Source organism: Lissotriton vulgaris, chromosome 6 (genome assembly GCF_964263255.1).
Source record: "Lissotriton vulgaris chromosome 6, aLisVul1.2, whole genome shotgun sequence".
Classification (NCBI taxonomy): Eukaryota; Metazoa; Chordata; class Amphibia; order Caudata; family Salamandridae; genus Lissotriton; species Lissotriton vulgaris.
This window is the reverse complement of record NC_141694.1, coordinates 1,902,696,520-1,902,719,165: the sequence shown is the minus strand read 5'-3', so window position 1 is coordinate 1,902,719,165 and position 22,646 is coordinate 1,902,696,520. Positions and strand designations below refer to the sequence as shown.

At 45.0% G+C, this 22,646-nt stretch overlaps 1 protein-coding gene and 1 pseudogene across 2 annotated transcripts in view; one reads left to right on the top strand and one right to left on the bottom strand.

Moving 5' to 3' along the window:
- LOC147709853 (uncharacterized) overlaps positions 1-22,646 on the bottom strand; it is a 304,085-nt gene that overhangs the window by 121,299 nt on the left and 160,140 nt on the right. The window lies entirely within an intron of this gene.
- On the top strand, positions 8,540-15,261 carry LOC147709855 (uncharacterized; annotated as a pseudogene). Its single transcript, XR_015296741.1, has one exon. The product of XR_015296741.1 is annotated as an uncharacterized LOC147709855 (transcript).

Here is a 22,646-nt window from a genome sequence, read left to right as displayed (position 1 = left end):
GTAAGGAATCTATAGCTAACTAATATTTATTACAGATATATCATTACGAAAGGTAAGTAATTTGTTCATCTCTGCCACTGTCTGATGGTTGTTACAGCACATCTATTTTACACCAGAATAACAACTGTTCAATAAATTCTTATTGAAATGCCCAGACTGTTTATTCTGTGAATCTCTGAGAAAAACTGTGTGAGCACGAGTAACTGAGCGAAAGGTAGTATATTGTTTCCACGATCCCGGGGGATTAGGATTGCCATGTTCTGAGGTTACCAGAAACTATTCTTTCCCCTTTAATAGGAGATTCTAGTGGCACTCTGTTGACGTGGGTGAAGGGACGACCGTGACACCAACTGTAGGGTTTAAGGAAGGTTTTATTTTTAGAGTTCTTATAGGCTTATTAACCAACGTCTTTCGTGTCCTGAAAGTTAGTCTTTCCCGGGCGAAGGTACTGGAGTCCGTGGCGCTGCTCGTCTATAGGCGTTTCCCCAGGAAGTTGAGTTCTTTCTTCGGGCGTCAGGAGTCTCTCCACATGTAAGAAAGAAGACCAACAGGGCGGAAAGCCGTTAGGTCACAGTCCTCTATAGGGATTGCACCATGGGGACCCAGGGAGTGTGTGGTTTACACCCGGTGTATCTACAAGTAACTACAGTGCTCAGTGCAAGAGGGGTAGTGGTAAGAAAGGGTAGGGTGAGGGGAAGGTGAGATAGGTTGGAAGGTCGGATTCAGTGGAGGTAAAAATTATACACAGCTGCGCTCTACACGCTAGCATTACGCTTTCCTAGCCAAGCCGCCAAACACCGCCGTACCTGTGTCAGCCACACTCCTCCCTCGGGAGTGTGGCACGGCGGTCCGCAGGGTCGTTGGCCTCCTGGCTCGCCTTGTGGTTCAGCTTCTCCGCTAGCTCCTCCGTAGGCTCCTACTTCGGTCCTTCCGGTCTCTGCTTCCGACGTACTCCGCTTCTCCGTCTCCTCGGGTTCCGCCTTCCTCCTCGCGGTGTCTCCACACACGGTGTACAGGACTTCCCCTGTTTTAACCAATCCAGAGTCAGGGACGTCACGGAGGGTCGGGGCTTCACCCTCGTATGACGACGCCCACTTAAAGGGCCCGTTGTCTTCGTACTCGCTAGCAGTCTCGTTTCCGTGTACCCACTCGTGATCCTGTGGAGAAGCCGGAAACGACAGATCAGTTGAGGTTGGGCTCCACCATTCCCGACGGGTAAGGTCGCCAGCTTTACATTCCTCCCCCCCTGGATTCTCCCGATCGGGGAGAATGGGCATTCTGGAGAGAAAGTCAGCGTTCCCATTGTCAACCCCCTTCCGATGCACAACCTTGAAGGCAAATGGTTGCAGGAAGAGAAACCAGCGAAGTATCCTAGCGTTCTGGGACCTGTTTCGTTGCATCCACTGGAGGGGAGCGTGATCGGAGTATAAGGTGAAAGATTTACCCTCCAGGTAATACCTCAGTTTGTCAATGGCCCACCTGATGGCGAGGCACTCCTTTTCCACCGTGGGGTACTTCTGTTCCCTTGGATGGAGCTTTCTGCTGACATAGAGCACAGGATGTTCGACACCGTCATCCCCTTCCTGTGATAGCACAGCTCCTATGCCGGTGTCAGAGGCATCAGTTGCCAGTGAAAAGGGTTTCTCAAAGTTAGGTGGGATGAGAACCGGACTAGTGGTAAGGGCATTTTTCAGGGTTTGGAACGCTTTGATGGCACCGTCTGATGGTGGGCTTGGCAGAACGTTTTTGACGTGTTTCTGCAAAAGGTCTGTTAAGGGACTAGAAAGGTCTGCGAAGTTCTTTATAAACCTTCTATAGTACCCTATAAGACCTAGAAAGGCTCGTAACTCTTTCTTTGTGGATGGGAAAGGAGTTCCAGTTATGGCCTTGATCTTTTCCTCCTGGGGTGCTATGACTCCCTCCCCTAACATGAACCCCAGGTATTTCACCTTTGGGAATGCCGCCCTTGATTTTTTTGCATTCACATGGAGTCCTGCTGCCTGTAGTGCGGTTAATATATTGGATACATGTACCAGATGTTCTTTCCAGGATGAACTAAAGATGACTATATCATCCAGATACACCGAACTGTATGAGGTGTGCTTTGCCAGTACCCTGTTCATTAACCGCTGAAAGGTAGCGGGGGCTCCATGGAGTCCAAATGGTAAGACAGTAAACTCAAAGAGCCCATCTTCCATTGCAAAGGCCGTTTTGTGGCGATCCTCCTCCCTGAGTGGCACCTGCCAATAGCCCTTGGTCAGGTCAAGAGTGGTAATGTAGCGGGCATCCCCTATCCTCTCTATTAGTTCGTCCACACGGGGTATTGGAAATGCGTCAAAAGAGGACACAGCATTCAGGGCTCTGAAGTACATGCAAAAACGGGTAGACCCGTCAGGTTTAGGGACCATAACTATGGGTGAGGACCAATTACTTTTAGAAGGTCTGATCACCCCCAGGCGAAGCATGTCCTGTACCACTTTTCTTACGTCAGCCCTTTTTGCAGCTGGAATGCGATAAGGCCTCTGCTTTACTATCTGACCTTCTTTTGTTCGTATCTGATGCTCTGCCAAATGGGTGCACCCAGGGGTGTCTGAAAAAATAGGGGAGAAGGGTAGGAGAGTCATCCTTAGCTCTTCTTTCTCTACTTCTGTTAGCTCTGAATTCACTGGCAATTGATTCAGGGTGGACCCACTCTTGTCTTCTGGCAGAGTTAAGTTGGCCTGACGTGGACATTGACCAATCCACTTCTTAAGAAGGTTAATATGGAAAGTTTGTCTCCTGTTCTGGGACATTTGTAAGCTGTATGTGGTACGTCCATACGTTTCCATAACTTTATAGGGACCTCTCCACTCACTTCGGAACTTTTGGGTTGAGGAAGGAAGTAGTACCAGAGTCCAGTCCCCTTTTTCTAAGGTCCTCCACTTCTTTCCTTTGTCATAGCACTGCTTTTGAGCAACTTGAGCTTTCTCTAAGTTTGAATATGCCAAGTCTCTCAATTTGCCTAATCGAGATCTTAATTTCTGGGTGTATTCTAGCAAACTTCTCTGCTCTGCCGCTCCTTCTGTTTCCCAGGCTTCCCTGGTGATTTCTAACAGAGACCGGGGTTGGCGGCCATAGAGCAATTCGAAGGGTGAAAATCCCAAACTACTCTGTACTTGAGCTCTTATTACATACAACGCTAGAGGTAATACTCTGTCCCAATCCTTATTTTCGGTAGTCAGTAGTTTCTTCAAGGTGGTTTTTAGGGTTCTATTGTACCTCTCCACGAGGCCGTCCGTTTGCGGATGATAGGCGGACGTTCGGATGTGATGGAGATCAAGCGTTTTGCACACCTCTTTCATCATCCGGGAAACAAAGGGTGTTCCCTGGTCCGTGAGAATTTCACGAGGGAACCCTACTCTTGAAAATAGTTCTACCAACTTGTCCGCTACGTTCTTAGTAGTCGGGGTACTGAGCGCAAAGGCTTCTGGGAACCTAGTGTTGTAATCAACCACAACAAGAGCGTATGTGTGGCCACGTGATGTACGTGGTAGTGGACCAATCAGGTCCATTCCTACTCTATCCCAGGGATTCCCTATGATGGGCATAGGCTGAAGAGGTACTGCTAGTGGACGGGTTAGATTCTTTTTTTGGCAAACCTCGCACTGTTTGCAATATGCGTCGGCTTCCTTGTATATTCCTGGCCAATAAAAGAGTCGTAGAATATTCTGTGTGGTTTTTTCACTACCGCTATGCCCAGCAGTAAGGTGGGTATGAGCATAGAATAGTATCTGGTCCCTGAACTCCTGGGGCACTACCAGTTGGGTGGGTTCTCCCTCTTTGCTTTCTCTATAAAGCAGATCATTTTCTATTCTGAATCTAGGGTAGCTCTTGGAGGGAGTGGTCTGTGAGACATGTGCTGCTTCCCAGGCGTTTAACAGAGAGGGATCATTGATTTGTGCGAACTTAAAACCCTTTATCTAATACCCATGGGTCTGCTGACAGGTAGGCTTCTACGGTGTTATCGTTCAACTCCCTTTTGAATAAGGACAGGAAGTCTGGGTTATCCACTCCAAGTATTAACTCTTCGGGCAACGACCTCACTACCCCCACCTTTACTGAACAGGGATCTCTACCTATAGGGTGTAGGGTAATTCTTGCCATAGGGTAGGGTTTGACATCCCCATGGACGCATCTAATTAGTACGGTCCCTTCCTGGCCTATCTGATCTGGGTGTAGAAGACGCTCCTGAATCACTGATTGACGACAACCCGAATCTAGTAAGGCTTTCACTAACTTCTGGTTGACTCGTACCCTTACGTAAAAAGAGGGTCCCATTTCTGAGGAGTACATGACCGCCCTTGGGATATATCCGACCTCCATGGGTTCTTCTGCGGGTCTTCGTTGGGGGCACATTCGGGCTATGTGACCCCACTCCCCGCATTCAAAACACTGTGGACCTTTCATAGGGGGGCCTTCATGCTTGAACTTCCGTGGCTTAACAGGTTCTGGCACAGTCTTTTTCTTTTCCGGTTTGGTCGACGATGTTATGACTTTGGAACTTTTCTCATTGTCCCAGGGGAAAGACCGGGGTGCTGCTCGGTTATAGTTGGCTGCCATTTCTATGGCTTGGGCTGCCGTTAGTCCAGGGTGTTGTCTTAACCATCTCTGTGTTCCGTATGGTAAGACTTCCATGAACTGTTCCAGTATGATACTGGTCATGACCTCTTCCTTACTCCGAATATCTGGCCTGAGCCATTTCTCAGCCACCATTTTTACTCTCAGATACATGGTTTTTGGGTTCTCACCCGGTATTCCCTTCTCTTTTCTAAACCGAAGACGGTATGCTTCCGCATCCATTCCTAGGTGATCTAAAATCACCGCTTTTATGTCGGCATACGAAGACGTTCCTGTATGATTCGCCACTTGATAGGCAGTTTGTGCTTCTCCCGAGAGTAAGGGCGCCAAAAAGAAAGGCCATTTTTCTTCCGGCCACCCACATGCCCTGGCGGCACATTCAAAGTTTAGCAGAAACGCGTCCGGATCTTCCCCATTCACATATTTTTGCAAGGCTACCCCTGACGGGTGTGGATCTATCGGTCTCCTGTCTGTTGCGGTTGTCGAGAGGGGAGTTTGTACAACTTTTTGGATGGCGTCCAACTGTTGGGTCATAGACATTTTGAATAAGTCCCGGTCAGCGTCTGCTGTATTTATCTGTTGGCCTATTGCCCATTCCAATTTTTGTTGTCCATCAATAAGCGTTTGGATCACTTGTTCCATTGCCATGGTCATTTGGGAAGGGGAGGATCCCACTTCTGACACCAGTGTTGACGTGGGTGAAGGGACGACCGTGACACCAACTGTAGGGTTTAAGGAAGGTTTTATTTTTAGAGTTCTTATAGGCTTATTAACCAACGTCTTTCGTGTCCTGAAAGTTAGTCTTTCCCGGGCGAAGGTACTGGAGTCCGTGGTGCTGCTCGTCTATAGGCGTTTCCCCAGGAAGTTGAGTTCTTTCTTCGGGCGTCAGGAGTCTCTCCACATGTAAGAAAGAAGACCAACAGGGCGGAAAGCCTTTAGGTCACAGTCCTCTATAGGGATTGCACCATGGGGACCCAGGGAGTGTGTGGTTTACAGCCGGTGTATCTACAAGTAACTACAGTGCTCAGTGCAAGAGGGGTAGCGGTAAGAAAGGGTAGGGTGAGGGGAAGGTGAGATAGGTTGGAAGGTCGGATTCAGTGGAGGTAAGAATTATACACAGCTGCGCTCTACACGCTAGCATTACGCTTTCCTAGCCAAGCCGCCAAACGCCACCGTACCTGTGTCAGCCACACTCCTCCCTCGGGAGTGTGGCACGGTGGTCCGCAGGGTCGTTGGCCTCCTGGCTCGCCTTGTGGTTCAGCTTCTCCGCTAGCTCCTCCGTAGGCTCCTACTTCAGTCCTTCCGGTCTCTGCTTCCGACGTACTCCGCTTCTCCGTCTCCTCGGGTTCCGCCTTCCTCCTCGCGGTGTCTCCACACACGGTGTACAGGACTTCCCCTGTTTTAACCAATCCAGAGTCAGAGACGTCACGGAGGGTCGGGGCTTCACCCTCGTATGACGACGCCCACTTAAAGGGCCCGTTGTCTTCGTACTCGCTAGCAGTCTCGTTTCCGTGTACCCACTCGTGATCCTGTGGAGAAGCCGGAAACGACAGATCAGTTGAGGTTGGGCTCCACCATTCCCGACGGGTAAGGTCGCCAGCTTTACACACTCTAAGCTAGCTTATGCAAACAGGCTAACATATCCAGTGGGGGTGCTCGGAACCAGTTTGCCACAAATCCCACAGTTTGCTATCAAAACGCACAGGTCCTGTATAGGATATATAGGAACTACACGACAAAGCAAACAGTAATAAAAGCAAAAGTCCCTGAAAGCCCTTTGTAGAAATTGTGAAAATGAATCTGCTCAGCTTAAAAACATACAAGCAAGGATAGCCACTGACTTTTATACTGACAAATCCCCTCTGCAGCTCACATCATATAGAAACTGAAGATAGAAACTATCAAAAGATTATTTTGAAAAGCAAACCAGATTATTTTTCAGCAAAAATTCTAAACTCCCAGAACAAATCTAAGGATATTTTTAATATCCAAAACGATTTATGTAATAGTGAAAGAACAGCCCCTCTCTTGGCCCCTCTCAGGAGCTCTGCAGCTCATTAAATGACTTTTTCATAGACAAAATTGTTACAATAAAGAAGAGTATCCAAAACCCGCTCTGTCTGGATCCTATAGATGATATCTATCATAACCCACTCACACTAGACGCTCTTCCCCCTATTGATGCTAAACCATTTTCAGAGCTTCTCTCCCATGCAAATCCGATTCACCCAATGATAGTTGCCCACCTCACATTTTGAAGGAGGTTTGCTCAGCTTTTCCACTAAGCATCCTTCCATTTTTAAATGAATCACTCTCACAAGGCAAGGTTCCCGGCAACTTTAAGAATGCCACGGTGATCCCACTAGTGAAAAAACCCGGAGCAGACCCCTTGGACCCGGCCAATTGTAGGCCCATCTCCCTTCTCCCCTTCCTGTCCAAATTACTCGAGGCTCACATGTCTAGATGTCTATCCAACTACATTGAAAATTCTGAGTACCTAACAGGTTTTCGGCCATCTCACTCAACAGAAACTGTGATTCTGGCAGTTCAGGATACTTTAAGATCTAACGCGGACAAGGGCATCCACCAGGCCCTGGTGCTTCTTGATTTGTCGGCCGCGTTTGACACGGTTGATTATAATATACTGATGAACTGTGTTGAGCAGGCCGGCCTCAGGGGTCCCACCCTGAATTGGATAGCTTCCTTTATTACGAATCGTGCACAGTCAGTGAGATTAGGGACATTTACAGCCCCCAGGACCCCATCTATCTGTGGGGTGCCTCAAGGTTTGTCACTCTCACCTTTATTTTTTAATCTATACCTCCGCCCGTTGTTACACTCCTTAAAAAAACATAAAATCACCATTTTTAACTATGCTGACGACTTCCAGCTAATCATTCCCCTAAACTCTACGGACTCGGTTGCCGAATTTCAGTCAACCATGTCACATATACAGAGATGGATGAACCTCAACCATCTCAAACTCAACCCGGGCAAGACAGAACTTGTCTTGCCCGGGAAAAGTGAACTGAGCTGTGGTCGACACTTCTGGCCACTCGACATGGGATCTCCTCCCACTAAGACCCACTCGCTCAAAAGCTTAGGGGTCACTCTCAGCGCAGACCTATCACTTAAAGGACAGGTAGGAGCTGTTGTATCTTCCAACTTCTTCCAACTCAGAAAAATCTGAAAAATAGCTCGCCTATTAACACACTCAGCACTCATACAAGTAGTTATAGGCCATGTACTTTCCCATCTGGACTTCTCGAACGGCCTCTATCTGGGCCTCCCAGCAGGTCTGCTAAAACGTCTCCAGATGGTAAAGAACCAGGCGGCCATACTTATCTGGAAACAACCCAAGTGGCAATCAGTTAGAGCTGGGTTGGAAAAACTCCACTGGTTGCCAGTGGCCCAAAGGCTCGCCTTTAAAGCGGGATGTACTACTTTTAAGACATTGCATGGCAATGGCACCAAATTCATCAGGAATCTGGTCACCAACTATAAACCACCGCGCAACCTACGCTCTGTTCACCTTGGCCTAGAACCGTTCCCCTATTTAGAAAGAAACGTCAAGGAGGTAGCTGCTTTTACTATCTGGCGGCCACTTTCTGGAACTCCCTTCCGCCACCCATTAGGCACTGCAATGATCTTCTGGCTTTTAGGAAGTCCTTGAAAATGTGACTATTCAAGCAGGCATATGCTTAGAGTTTGTGCTTTCTTTCCTTTACAAATAGCGCCATGAAACCTACGGGTGTGCGTGCGCTTTAGAAATAGCTATTAACATAACATAACAAAGACAGGAAGTGTATTGCAGAGTTTCTTTTACTTTGTTATAAATGTGCAGTTTAAGCCTTGCTGGATAACATTAGATCATAATTATTGTTTCTTTGTTATTGACTCACTTTTTTTGTTTTGTTGCAGATGAAAAAAATGCTTTAAGAATGGAAGATGGAAAGGACATAAGGCTATTTATTAAAGCCAAAGTATGCACAGCTGGGCATTGAAACCTATCCCATGAAGACCTGTTCATAATCAATAAGATATCTTAATCTACACCCACAAACAGCGTGAAAAAAGACTCCACTTGAAAAGACTAACCAGAGAGACACTAGGGAATAGAGAACTTCTAAATGTACTTAAATCCTCAAAGACATTTCTTATAGCATTATAAAAGGAGCACATGAAGTCAGTATAGAAGAAGGACAAAATGTATTTAATGTGACTCAGGCTTGAACATAAAGCACACTCAATGCAATGACTTTATGACTATTCTGAATGTGATAAAACATTCAGGGATGCAGGCCGTCCAAAGTTACACAAGGTCGCCCATGCAAGATTATAACAATATAAATGTAAGTAATGTGGGCAGACATTCAATCAAAAGAGTCTTGACACCGGGAAGAAGTTATATGAATGTACTGAATGTCAGACGGCATTGCATGCAAAAGGACACCTGCTGATTGATCAGGCAAGTCCTGTTGAGGAAAACACATTCATAACAATGGGAAACTTGCAGTCACATCATACTGTCCATACTGATGGTAAACCTTTTAAACTAACTGAATGTAATCCAGCATTCATTACAAAGGCAGAGCTAATACGACAGCAAAACGTCCACACTGGCCAAAAATCACATGAATGTGACAAGGTATTCTTTGCAAAGGCAAACCTTATGCAACATCTGAAAATCCACACTGGAGAGAACCCTTATAAATGTACTGAATGTGACAAGGCATTCCATAGAATAGAGCTGTTAAACCAACATCAGAAATTCCACACCGGAGAGAAACCCATTTATTGTAGTGAATGCAACAAGGCATTCATTACAAAGGGACAACTAATGCAACATCTGAAAATCCACACTGCAGCGAAGCCATATAAATGTACTGAATGTGATAAGGCATTCATTGGCAAAAAGCTGTTAAAACGGCATCAGAGATTCCACACTGGAGAGAAACCCTTTCATTGTACTGAATGTGATAAGGCATTCATTGGCAAAAAGCTGTTAAAACGGCATCAGAGATTCCACACTGGAGAGAAACCCTTTCATTGTAGTGAATGTGACAGGTCATTTGCTGCAAAGACAAATCTAATGCAACATCTGAAAATCCACACTGGAGAGAAGCCATATAAATGTACAGAATGCGACAAGGCATTTGTTGGAAAGACAACCCTAATGCGACATATGAACATGCATACTGGAGAGAAACCATATAAATGTACTGAATGTGACAAAGCTTTCATTGAAAAGACAACCCTAATGCGACATCTGAAAATCCACACTGGAGAGAAACCATATAAATGTACAGAATGTAACAAGGCATTCATAACAAAAAAAGAGCTAATGCGACATCATGCAGTCCACACAGGGGAGAAACCATATAAATGTACCGAATGTAACAAGGCATTCTTTACAAGGGGAGAGCTAAATCAACATTATGGAGTCCACAACGGGGAAAAACCTTATAAATGTGCTGAATGTGACAAGGCATTTGTTAGAAAAGCGGTGTTAAAGGAACATCAGAAAATCCACACTGGAAATAAACCGCACTGTTGTAGTGAATGTGGGAAGGCATTCATTACTAACCGAGAACTAATACGACATCAAAGAGTCCACACTGGAGAGAAACCATATGAATGCACGGAATGTAACAAGGCGTTCAATACAAGTGCATCCCTAATACGACATCAGAGAGTGCACACTGGGGAGAAACCATATACATGCACTGAATGTGACAAGGCATTCATTACAAAGGGAGCCCTTATTGTACATCAGAAATTCCATACTGGGGAGAAACCTTATAAATGCACTGAATGTGATGAGGCATTCTAAGAGAAAGATATCTCTTGCAACATCAGAAAATCCACACCGGGGAGAAACCATATGTTTGTAGTGAATGTGACAAGGCATTCATTGCAAAAGCTTATCTCTTGCAACATCAGAAAATCCACACCGGGGAGAAACTATATGGCTGTAGTGAATGTGAGAAGGCATTCTTCAGAAAAGGCCATCTCTTGCGACATCAGAAACTCCACTCCGGAGAGAAGCCGTATGGTTGTAGTGAATGTGAGAAGGCATTTGTTACAAAAATGGAATTAAAGCAACATGAAAAAACTCACACTGGAGAGAAACCATATGATTGCGCAGACTGTGGCAAGGCATTCCCTAAAATGTCCACGCTTTTATTACATCAGAAGTTACATACCGAAAATAAACCACATGGTTGTCGTGAATGTGGGAAGGCATTTATTACCAAACAGCGGTTAATGAGGCATCAGGAAACCCACACTGGAAAGAAAGCATATAAATGCAATGAATGTGACAAGGTTTTTTCTGCTAAGGGATGCCTAGTGCGACACCAGAAAGTCCACTCAGGAGAGACACCATATAAATGTACTGAATGTGACAAAGCATACACTCTAAAGTACCAGCTAGAACGTCATCGGGAAATCCATACAGGGAAGAAACCTTATGGTTGTAGTGAGTGTGACAAAGCATTCTTTAGGAAACAGGACTTCATGGTACATCAGAAAACCCACACTGGAGAGAAACCATATGAATGCACTGAATGTGACAAGGCATACAGTAGAAAACACCACTTGTTAGAACATCAGAGAACCCACACAGGGGAGAGACCATATGAATGCAGTGAATGTGACAAGGCATTTAGGAGAAAGACACACCTAATGCAACATCTGAAAGTACACACAGGAGAGAAACCATATGAATGTACTGAATGTGAAAAGGCATTTGCTCTAAAGTACAAGCTAGTACAACATCAGAAATCCCACACTGAAGAGAAATCATATGAATGCGCTGAATGTGACAAGTGATTCACTCTAAAGCACATGCCAGTATGACATCAGACAATCCACCCTGGAGAGAAACCGCATGATTGTAGTGAATATGAGAAGACCTTTATTCTAAGGACTGACTAATGCAACATCTAAAGGTCTACACGGGACAGAAACAATAGGAATGCACTGAATGTGCCAAGGCATTCCCTCTAAAGCACAACCCAGTACAAAGGCTGAAAATCCACACTGGAGAGAAACCATACGGTTGTAATGAATATGAGGAGGGGTTTCTTTCAAAGGACTGCCTAATGCTACATCTGGAAGTCCACGCTGGGGATAAATCATATGAATACACTTGATGTGACAAAGCATTTGTTGCAAAGAACATCCTAACGCAGCATCAGAAAGTCCACACTGGAAAAAGACCCTATGAAGTACTGAATAGGACAAGGCATTCACTTTAAAGCGCCTATTAGTACTATATCAGAAAATCCACATGGCAAGTAACCATATGCTTGTAATTGGTGTGACAAGAGATTCATTAGAAAAAACACTTAGTGCAACATTGGAGAACCCACACAGGAGACAGACCATATGAATTCACACCAGGGCACATTTTATCAATGTACTCATTCATGACAGGGCATTTGTTGAAAAGTGAGGACCATTTTGCATTGGTAGGTTCATACGTGGTGGAAACCATACCACTGATCAGAATGAGACAAGGCATTCATAACAAAGACAGATCCAATGTGCTGTCGATAGCAGGATGTGACAAGTCATGCATTCATAAAAAGAAAGACTGTTTTCTCGTCTGAGATTTTCCACCCGGAGAAGCCACATCAGTGTACTGAATGTGGGAAGGTATACAGTACAAAGAATGGGCTACTATATCATTTGAAATCTGACGGTGCTGTGAACCTAAATTTACTCAGTGTGAAAAGACGTTCATCACAAACTCATCACTAAATAAACATTTGAATCTCTATAGGAGGAAGGAACCATATGAACGCACTGAATGTGACAAGGCGATTAGTAGAAAGGATAAGAAAATGCAATAGCAGACATTCCACACTGGAGAGAAACCATATGACTGTATCAAATGTGATAAAGATTTCATTACAAAAGGAAACTTACTGGTACACCAGAATGTCCAACCCACAGAGAAACAATATGAATGTTATTGAATGTGACAAGGCTCAGAGTCCACACTGGTTAGAAAACATGAATTTAATTTTATGACTGGGACAAGACATTCATTAGGTAGGAATATGCAATGTAACATTCAAGTTCACACCTGACAGCAATCCCAAGAATGAACTGAATATAAGAAAGCATGTATTACAAATTGCACTCTAGTTGGGTTACCTCATATTATACAATGTATGAAGGGTAGGGTGACCAAATTATTGAAACAGAAAACTGGGGCATGCCACAAACATATAAGTAGAACTAACAGTTTTGCAGTTACCAAAGAGGACAGAATGGCTTAATTGACAGCGCTTGTCAGCATAGAAATCACAGAACCTTCGGTATTTTAAGAATTAAATGCAGCCTTTACACTCAGTATTATATGTTAGTCAAATTGCTTTGTGTTTGAACCTACTAACTGATTCTGCACTGGGGCAGAGAAAAATGTATTCATTTAACCCCCTGAAACCAGAACATACTACATTTTCAAAATCTGTCTGGGAAGATGGTTTATAAAACAGGACTTTGTCAGCAAATATGGAACATCTGGTCACTCTGTGAGGCGTTGAAAAAGAGAAAGCTTTCTTATTCAGCATTTATTTGTTCTTCTGTACTTGACTGACTTGATTTTTAACTGCCCCCTTAAATTGTTTGATTTATATTTTTGTTCAGTGATAGGCACCACATAGACTAAAATAAGGTCGTGCAAAGCCCTTGTGAAAAAAGTAACCTGAAAAAATGATTCCATAAATTAAGACCAGCTCTAAATTCCTTTTCCATTAATCCAGTATTCTAAACATGGCATGCACATGTTGATGTCTATGTGCACAAGGTGTTACGGGGAGTGTAAAAGTAGTGGAAGCCACACCGAATAGGTCTTGAATCCTCAATTTGAGACAAACTACACCCCCAAAGATCATAGGATCAATAAGATGCCACGTACCCTTCTAATGGTCATGGGTAATTGTTCCGTGATTGAAGATGAGTTTAATGAGGTTCCACTTGAAAGACTAGTACAACAAAATGATTTTCCACTTTGTGTCTGACTGTGATTAAGGCAGAAAATGGTGACGTTCTTCTACTGCCACTCAGTTGAATGAATCCCTGTGATGCATAATGTGCGAAGAGGTCCTATCCTCCACCTCTGCCTCAGGGTAGTATTCACCACCTGTGCCCAGAGGTTCTAACATCCACCTGTAAATAGTGGTTTCAACCCTTACCTGTACACAAAGATTTTAGCTTCCACTTTTCGCAGGTGTTTTATCCTCAATCCTTGCCGAGGGGTTGCAGAGTTTCCACAAACTACCTGTGCTTGGGGTCTTAACCTGCACATTTTCTTGGGGTTGTAACCTCCAGCTCTGCATAGTAGTTATAGCTGGCAACTATGCATAGGAGATCTAGCTTCCACCTGTTCATGTGGGCTCTACCTCTTTTTCTACACAGGGCTCCAACTTCCACCTGTGCTCAGAGGTTCCACCCTTGAACTATTCATAAACCATGTCTCCTAATATTCCACTGTATAATTGCTTAATTGCTCTGCCCATTTACTTCTTTGGTAAACTCCCCAAAATCTTAATAAGACCATATTAATGGAAGAACACTGATAATTGGCAAATTAAAGACATAACAGAACAGGAGTTGAGACAACTGTGAAGTTGAGTGTGCAGGAAGGAGCCTGTGCAATCAACAATTAATATATATGTCGGTTTACATGCAATGATGCTCTCCTACAGGTGAGGCAGTTGTGATTACTAGCACCGTAGTAACTTTCATCAGGCACTGTGAACGATCAGGCAAGAGGAAAAGGAGCATCTAGCACCTATATTTTTCCCAGATGGTGCAAGCCTTCTCAAATTCCACAGTGCAGTGTGACCAACCAGAGGATCAGATCTAGCAATGCAGTGTGACCCATAACATATTAAACTCATAATGAAGGGGGATTACCTTGCAGGTGACCTCCAGGTTGCAGAATATCAGAGTGCCTAGTGGAGTAATGAACTGAGATGCCTGGACAACCCAAGATTAGCTCTTTCTATATCTGCCTATGCTTTAGCGCTCCACTCTATCAGTTCAGATTCTCTGCCAGCATACATGACTATCAATGTATAGTGCTCTAAAAACATTTATCTGAAATTGCATTTGTTTATGATATTGATTCTTGGAAACCCATAAGCCATTTGATTGCACTTTTCTAAATTTGTGTTTTCTTAGAAGATTATTATGTTTGTTGTATTGCAATTTATTAACCAATGCTGCCAGGTGGAACCTTCCTCAGGGTCTGATGCAATGGCTCAATGGCCCACCTCTCGAATCCTTCAACTCTGATTGTATATTTCAGAGAGGATCGAAGTGATCAAGTGGGGGGAAGGGAAATTAGAATGGGAACAGCTGGGAAGGAGCTCTGAAAAGAAAAAGTTAGTGAACAACCAATATTGCGTTACTGCGCAAAATAGACCTTTTATAAAACTCACTGAGCAGCATTCTTTGTGCCAATGTCCATCTGGCTCATTACTGCTGCTTGATTATAGAACTTTCTTCATACCATTTCTCTAATAACTTGCAATTCAAGCTTGGAATGTTATTTGGGTAATAGGAATGTGTAATCCTATTGTTTAACCATTATCATCAATATTCCTGAATAAAGAGTTAGATTCACTCCTGAAATAAAAGTTAGATTCACTAATAGCTTGTTAAAATGGTTTTTTAACTAAACATGAAAAATTACTATTGTTTGATCGTTTGTTCCAAGTTGTTCGAGAAATATGCAAATTAGCTGGCAAGGTTTAGAATAAAGCGTTCGATCCGCTTAAAAGTATGTTAATGAGTAATAGAATGCTTAATCAGCAAAGAACGCTAAGCGTTCTATATATATTCAGCAATTCAAATAAGTCTTTTCCCTGCCTGCAGAGCACGATCTACTCTCAGGGGCTGCTAGTGACATTTGAAAGTGGTGGGGCGTAAATACTGCATTGTGGCAAGCGAGCAAGGCCCAACCACCTATGGTGGGTTCGGGGGGTTCTCCCACGAGAAGATTTTGAAAAAAGAGTGGGCAAATGGTGCATTCTCAAGCACATTTGAGAAAGAGGTGGCTTGGCCAATACATCTCTGGTAGTAGCCAGACAAGTCTCTGCACTTGCACAGATACATCTCTCTCCCTGCAGTCACATATGCAAACATAGACCCATTACTCACCCTTCCCTGACACATCACTAAGCCAGCATTCGCCCATCCACATCACTCACCCTGGACTCACACAGGCACACTGCTCACCCTGCACTCAGACAGACATCACTCACCCAGGACTCACACAGACATCACTCACCATGGACTCACACAGGCACACTGCTCACTCACCCTGCACTCACACAGACATCACTCACCCAGGACTCACACAGACATCACTCATTATGGACTCACACAGGCACACTGCTCACCCTGCACTCACACAGAGATCACTCACCCTGGACTCACACAAACATCACTCACCCTGCACTCACACAGGCACACTGCTCACCCTGCACTCACACAGACATCACTCACCCTGGACTCACACAGACATCACTCACCCTGCACTCACACAGGCACACTGCTCACCCTGCACTCACACAGACATCACTCACCTGGACTCACACAGGCACACTGCTCACCCTGCACTCACACAGACATCACTCCCCCTTCACTGCACTGCACTCAATAGGTTTCATTTGTTACAGCCTGTCTAGGCCTGACATTGCCTGGTGACAGACTACAGTCGATAGCACCACGTCTGCTGGGGCCTCTGAGCAGCTGGGGGTGCTCAGCACAGACCCGAGAATGCATGCAACCTCCCCACAGACACTGGTGTTATTGTAGGCTGTTTGTCACTGCATGCGAAGAAGTTCAGCAATTGTGTAATAACAGAAGTAAAAGGGCCTGGCCTCATGGAAGGTTACAAAAGAAGACAAGGCAGTACTAAGGAGGGACTAACAAGCTGATTACCGAATCAGAAGCCAGCATTTACAAAGGACGAAGAAACGAGCCAGTGAAAAATATTGGCCGAAATTGGGTGGAGCTTAAAGTCCATACTCTCATACAGCATGCCTGCAGAGCAGCACATCCCCTGCCCAAGCTTGACCTAAATAAACAGGTCCACTGACCACTAAATGACACATTCGTGCCAAAAGGAGGGCCATCTCTAGTTTTTGGTGCGTCTCCTATTACTACCGCTTTTAAAATGTATACAAATCCTGATTCTGTGATATGTAATTTACATTCACATATTACATTTTCTTCTGCACACCTAAACTGAACTTGGGCACATCAAACGTGAGTTGTATAAGGTCCACAAACCAAAAAACCTTCCACAAAAGAATAATAAAAATCATGTCGATAGTGCCGACCTTTGTCCACCTTGAGCTCCATCTTTAGCTCTCCTGGCCTGTGACGCACTCGACAGCTCCACTGAAAAATTGAGAAATAACAGTATGCATTGGGTGTTCTTTCTCTTCTCATGCCCACAGCCTCATACGAGTAAGCTGATATTTCCTCCCCTTCTCAATCAATCAATCAATCAATCATCGTATTTATATAGCGCACTACTTACCCAGAGGGTCTCAAGGTGCTGGGGTGGGGGGGGGGATCTGCTACTGCTCGAACAACCAGGTCTTGAGTTGCTTCCTGAAGGCGAGGTGGTCCTGGGTCAGGCGGAGGTGGGTGGGGAGGGAGTTCCATGTCTTGGCGGTGAGGTAGGAGAAGGACCGTCCCCCTGTGGTGGCCCTGCGGATGCGGGGGACGGCGGCGAGGGCGTGGCTGGACGAACGAAGCTGGCGTTTGGGAGCGTAGAAGTTGAGGCGGCTGTTGAGGTATCCTGGGCCTTGGCTGTGTAGGGCTTTGTGTGCGTGGGTGAGGAGGCGGAAGGTGATTCTCTTGTTGACCGGGAGCCAATGTAGATCTCTCAGGTGTCCGGAGATATGGCTGCGACGGGGGATGTCCAGGATGAGTCGTGCTGAGGCGTTCTGGATCCGCTGGAGTCTCTTCTGGAGTTTGGCGGTGGTTCCGGCGTAGAGGGTGTTGCTGTAGTCCAGACGGCTGGTGACGAGGGCCTGGGTGACCGTCTTCCTGGTCTCGGTGGGGATCCACCGGAAGATCTTACGTAGCATGTGCAGGATATTGAAGCACGACGAAGAAACGGCGTTGACTTGTCTGGTCATGGAGAGGGAGGAGTCCAGGATGAAGCCCAGGTTGCGTGCGTGGTCTGTTGGTTTGGGTGCGCTGCCTAGGGCGGGGGGCCACCAGGAGTCGTTCCAGGCGGAGGGTGAGGATCCCAGGATGAGGACTTCCGTCTTGTCCGAGTTCAGTTTCAGGCGGCTGTTCATCATCCATTCGGCTACCTCTTTCATCCCTTCGTGAAGGTTGGCTCTGGCGGTGCCGGGGTCGTTGGTCAGGGAGAGGATCAGCTGGGTGTCGTCGGCGCAGGAGATGATGTTGAGCACACCTCCCAGTTGATTATACATGCTGTGATCTTACATAAGGGCAGCCAGCACACAGTTTGCTCAAATACAAACATCTCATAAAGTGTAATTCGTCTGTAGTGGTAATTCATTCTTTGTCTCTGGAGCGCTGTTTATACAGAAGGGCCCAGTTTCAAGTCATTGCTAACAAATGTTATATGAGCACTTCATCTGAGTAATACCGGGCTCGGAGACTGCCTGTTCTGATCTGTGAGAACGTTTCTTTCTTCCTGGCCTCTAAAAGCGTTTATCTTTTTTGGAACACTCTCAGAGAGTGCTCTAGATAGCAGGGATCATGGGGCCCGCTCACGCTCCCTCCATAAAAGAGAGGGCTGAGAGTCAGTATAGGGAAACATTAACAATTCAGGTGAGCGTGTTGTGATAGGCAGTCAAGGCTCGCAGTACTCGCGCGGGGAGGGGGGGGGGTCACGGTGAGGGTTGCAGGGGGGGTCAGTCGCGGGGGAGGTGCAGAGGGAGAATAACATTTAGAAAACTTACCTGACCGCCTCTGCTCCTAGTCCGCGTTGGCACCTCGTCTTCAAACCGAAACAGGAACAGCAGCACTGGAGTGGCAACCCCTAAGCCAATCCTGGCGCTGCTGCAGCGCCAGGGGTGGCTTAGGGCACGGTTACTCCTCGCCTGCTGCCTGCCCATTAGGAGACCAAGGGACTCCTAATGGGCATGCGCTAACAAGTAAAAACACAAGTTCGCCCTACGTCCCCACTCATGCGCACTTGTGTTGTGTTGCTGCCTGCTGCCCCGTGTCATGTCAGTCAACATGACGCCAGACCACCCACCCCCTTTAGACTCTGAAGGGGGTGGGCGGTCTGATGTCATGCTGACTGGCATGTATTGTCAGTTCTCCCTCGGCGTCTCCTGCGGGTGGCTGCAGGAGGGGGGGCTACGCCCCTACGCCCCAATGGACGCACTGCATTTGTTAATGCATGTTGGTCCTTTGTTGTGCAGGACCTTGTAGGCGTGCGTCAGTATCTTGTACTAGCATCTCTCCTGAAACGGCAGCCAGTGTAGTTTCTTGAAATGTGGTTTGATGTTGGTCCTTCTGGGGAGGTCAATTAGGAGTCTTTCAGCTGAGTTCTGTATTGTCTGGAGTCTCATCAAGAGGCGAGCAGTGATTCTTGCATAGAGCATGTTTCCATAGTCCAGTCTGTTGGTGATGAGTGCCTGTGTCATGGTCGTTCTAGTGTTTGCCGGGATCCGCCTAAAGATCTTGCGGAGCATGTGTAGCGTGTGAAATCAGGAGGCTGAGACTGCTTTGACTTGCTTATCAATGGATAGCTTGTTATCTAGGATGATGCCGAGGTTGCAGGCGTGGTCTGTTGGGGCTGGGTGTGTGCCGAGCTCCACAAGCCACCATCTGTCGGTCCATGGCGAGGTGTTGTTCTCAGACATAAGGACTTCCATTTCTTCAGGGTTGAGTTTAAGACAGTTGTCCTTCATCCAGTCCGCAATGTTCATCGTGCATCTGTGGAAGTTAACTTTAGTGTTGGTCGGATCTTTGGACTTTGAGAGGATGAGCTGTATGTTGTCAGCCTTGCTCTTGGCTAAAAGTCGGTGGTACGTAGCTCTCTGCATTTTATTTTTTTAATTTAGAATTTTATATAGCGCAAACTAGACCAGACATCGGGTATCAGAGCGCTTTACATGAGCTTGTTGCATTCTCTTGTATAGTATTTAGCCATGTTTCTTTAATAAGATGGTCTATGCACATGCACTGGCATGAGCTCCTGCGTGAGCCACGTTGTTCTTTGTATAGGTTCCATATTCTGATAGTTGTGGTCTAACAGAGAAAGAATGTACAGGGGAGAATGGAAGTCTGTTAACTGAAGGAGTTGGACCTGTTTAACGTGCAGCAATAAAGAATATTTCAAAGCTACCTGTTTCCTTGAATTTGCAACAAAATTTGGCGACGAGGAGCACCACTCTGCAGCACGTAAAAGGAGTGGTGATAGAACCCATGATTTTACATAATTTTGAACTTTTGACTGGATATCTCGGTATGTACAACCTAATTTATTTGTACTTTTGATTGTACCAGCGGCTGTTATAAAACACTCATTGTACTCTTGATTGTACCAGCGGCTGTTTCTGTGTTCATCGCTATTATTTTTTAATTTTTTATTTTTTTTAAATACAATTTTTGTCAATATTTTGCCGTGTTTCAATACTCAAGTTAACGACAACATTTTACTCTGTAACACTGCTGATGGTGTTTGTTACTATTTCCAACTTCAAATACTTTCAAGTAATTCACATCTATACTTTAATTTTAAAGGAAAACATCGTACCGTTTTTCAACAGCATTCTCCTTTGCGGGCAAGCTTCGTGACGATTCCTCTTCATCCCGGAAGACAGCCGCCGACTGGATAGGTGCATCGAGAGGAGCCGCGGCCGTTTAAAAATACGCCGCGTGAAGATATCCCACGCTGTCGCCTCCGTAGGGGCGTAATCATGTCCCTTAGGAAGTTTTTTTACACATCCCTACCAACTGTGTAGTGGGTAATTGACGGAAAATATCCGAAAATTTTCACTGTATATATTTTTCACACTTTGAGCCTCCCGGGAGGATGCGCCTTAGTGCGCGCACACCACCGGAGGACTTTTTTGTAGGTCCTGAAGAAAGCTGAGCTAAACGCAACCAAACAGCTGAAACATGTCGACCAACCTCTGTCTTTGATTAGGATTCCAGTTCCTTAATTAAGAACATGGGGAGTCCGCTCACTTTGTTTTTAAACAATGCAGGCTGGCCATTATTAAAAAAATTTTAAAGGCACAACCTTTGCATTTTTTAACTTTGAACACATTTGCACAATCACATTTAGTCATTTCCTAATTTGGGCACTGTTGCACTCACCACATCCTGCTCCGCTGTAACCAGGCGTTGTAGCACGCTGGGGAGACATTTGGTCACCCCAGAGGGGACCCAATGATGAAGCATATCACCAACTAGTGGTGAGTGAGGGTCCTTCAAACAAGTAAGGTTCTTTTCCCTCCGCCTACTATAGGGTGACCAGCAAGCCCCCTGACTTTCTTCTACTGATGATAGTCCATGGGGCTCATACAGGGACTTTGAGATTGCCCCGCTGTGTGTATGCACGTGTGTGAGCATTGATCACGCGTGCAGCACACAGCGGAGTTAAACTTTTAACTGCCACCAGTTTTAATATTTTTTTGTATCACAGTCACTCCTTTGTTGTTTATATACATTTAACCGGGGTACAGGAGTGTCTATGCCCTTCCTCTCTTGTTGATATTGAAGATTCCTCTTCATCTTCACGTGACGTAGCAACGCTTAACGTTACGCGTCACACTTCTGATTGGTTTACCGTGCACAACGTTGTGTGTCACACGCACGGCCTACGTCACACGCATTGCCGCCATCTTATGTATCTCCATAGCAACCAAATGTTTTCCAGACTGCGACTCAAGAGTAAGTTAATTTATCGTTTGTAAAGCGTTGAACAAGCTAAAAAGCATTTCACAGTCTACAAATAAGACTATTTACTCAGTAAAGATCAATTTCAAAGAGTTTTACACAGAACAACAAATTATTAAAAGGGTTATAACGAAAGGCATTGAAGTACAGAAGTGTGTATAAACTTTGTTTTTAAAGTCGAATTTACAAAATTGGAGTGTTATCTATTTAATTATATATTGAACAATGCAGTTTGACCCACCTGCCAAATTCCTTCCAATTAAAGGGGATCCTCCCATGCCTTGGTCAAGATGGAAGGAAGAGTTTATTACGTATATAAAAGCTATTGATGGAGAAAGGATGGGCTCTGAAAGAAAGAAAAGTATCCTACTTCATTGTTTAGGTTCAGAGGGACAAGTCATTTTTAGGTCTCTTCCTCAGATTATATCTCAAAATAAGGGAGGTGGTGATTCTTTGAATGTGTACACAGAAGCACTGGCTAGACTTGAAAAAACATTCAAACCAAATGTTAGTATTGCTTTAAATTGTTTCAAGTTTTATACAAGAAAACAAAAAGAAGATGACTCTTTTGACGATTTTTTGACTGCTCTTAGATCTCCTAGTGTTCACTGCAATTTTGCTACTATGACTAATGAAATGATAAGAGACCAAAATATTGTCCATGTCAAATGTAAGAAAATTCAGGACAAATTATGGGTCATGGGAAACCCTAATTTAAGTGAAACTATTGCCACTGATAAAGCTCAGGAACAGTCAGATCTGTGGATGGACACTGTCAGGAAGGATCCTATCAAAAAATCTCAAGAAGAAGAGATTTGCACTATTGGTAATAAATTTGAGTCCAAAAAGAGAATTTTCCTTCAAGACCAAATTTTACCAGATCTAAATTCTCTCCGCATCAAGGGTCCAATTTTCAAAGTGTGTGTTTCAGATGTGGAAATAAGTCACATTATGCTACTTTTCCTGGATGTCCTGCACTTAAAAGAGAATGTAAAATTTGTAATAGAATTGGACATTTCAGCAACATGTGTAGAGATAGACGTTCTTTTCACAAAGGGTCTGTTTCATCCATGTCAGGAGAAAATGTTAGTACCATT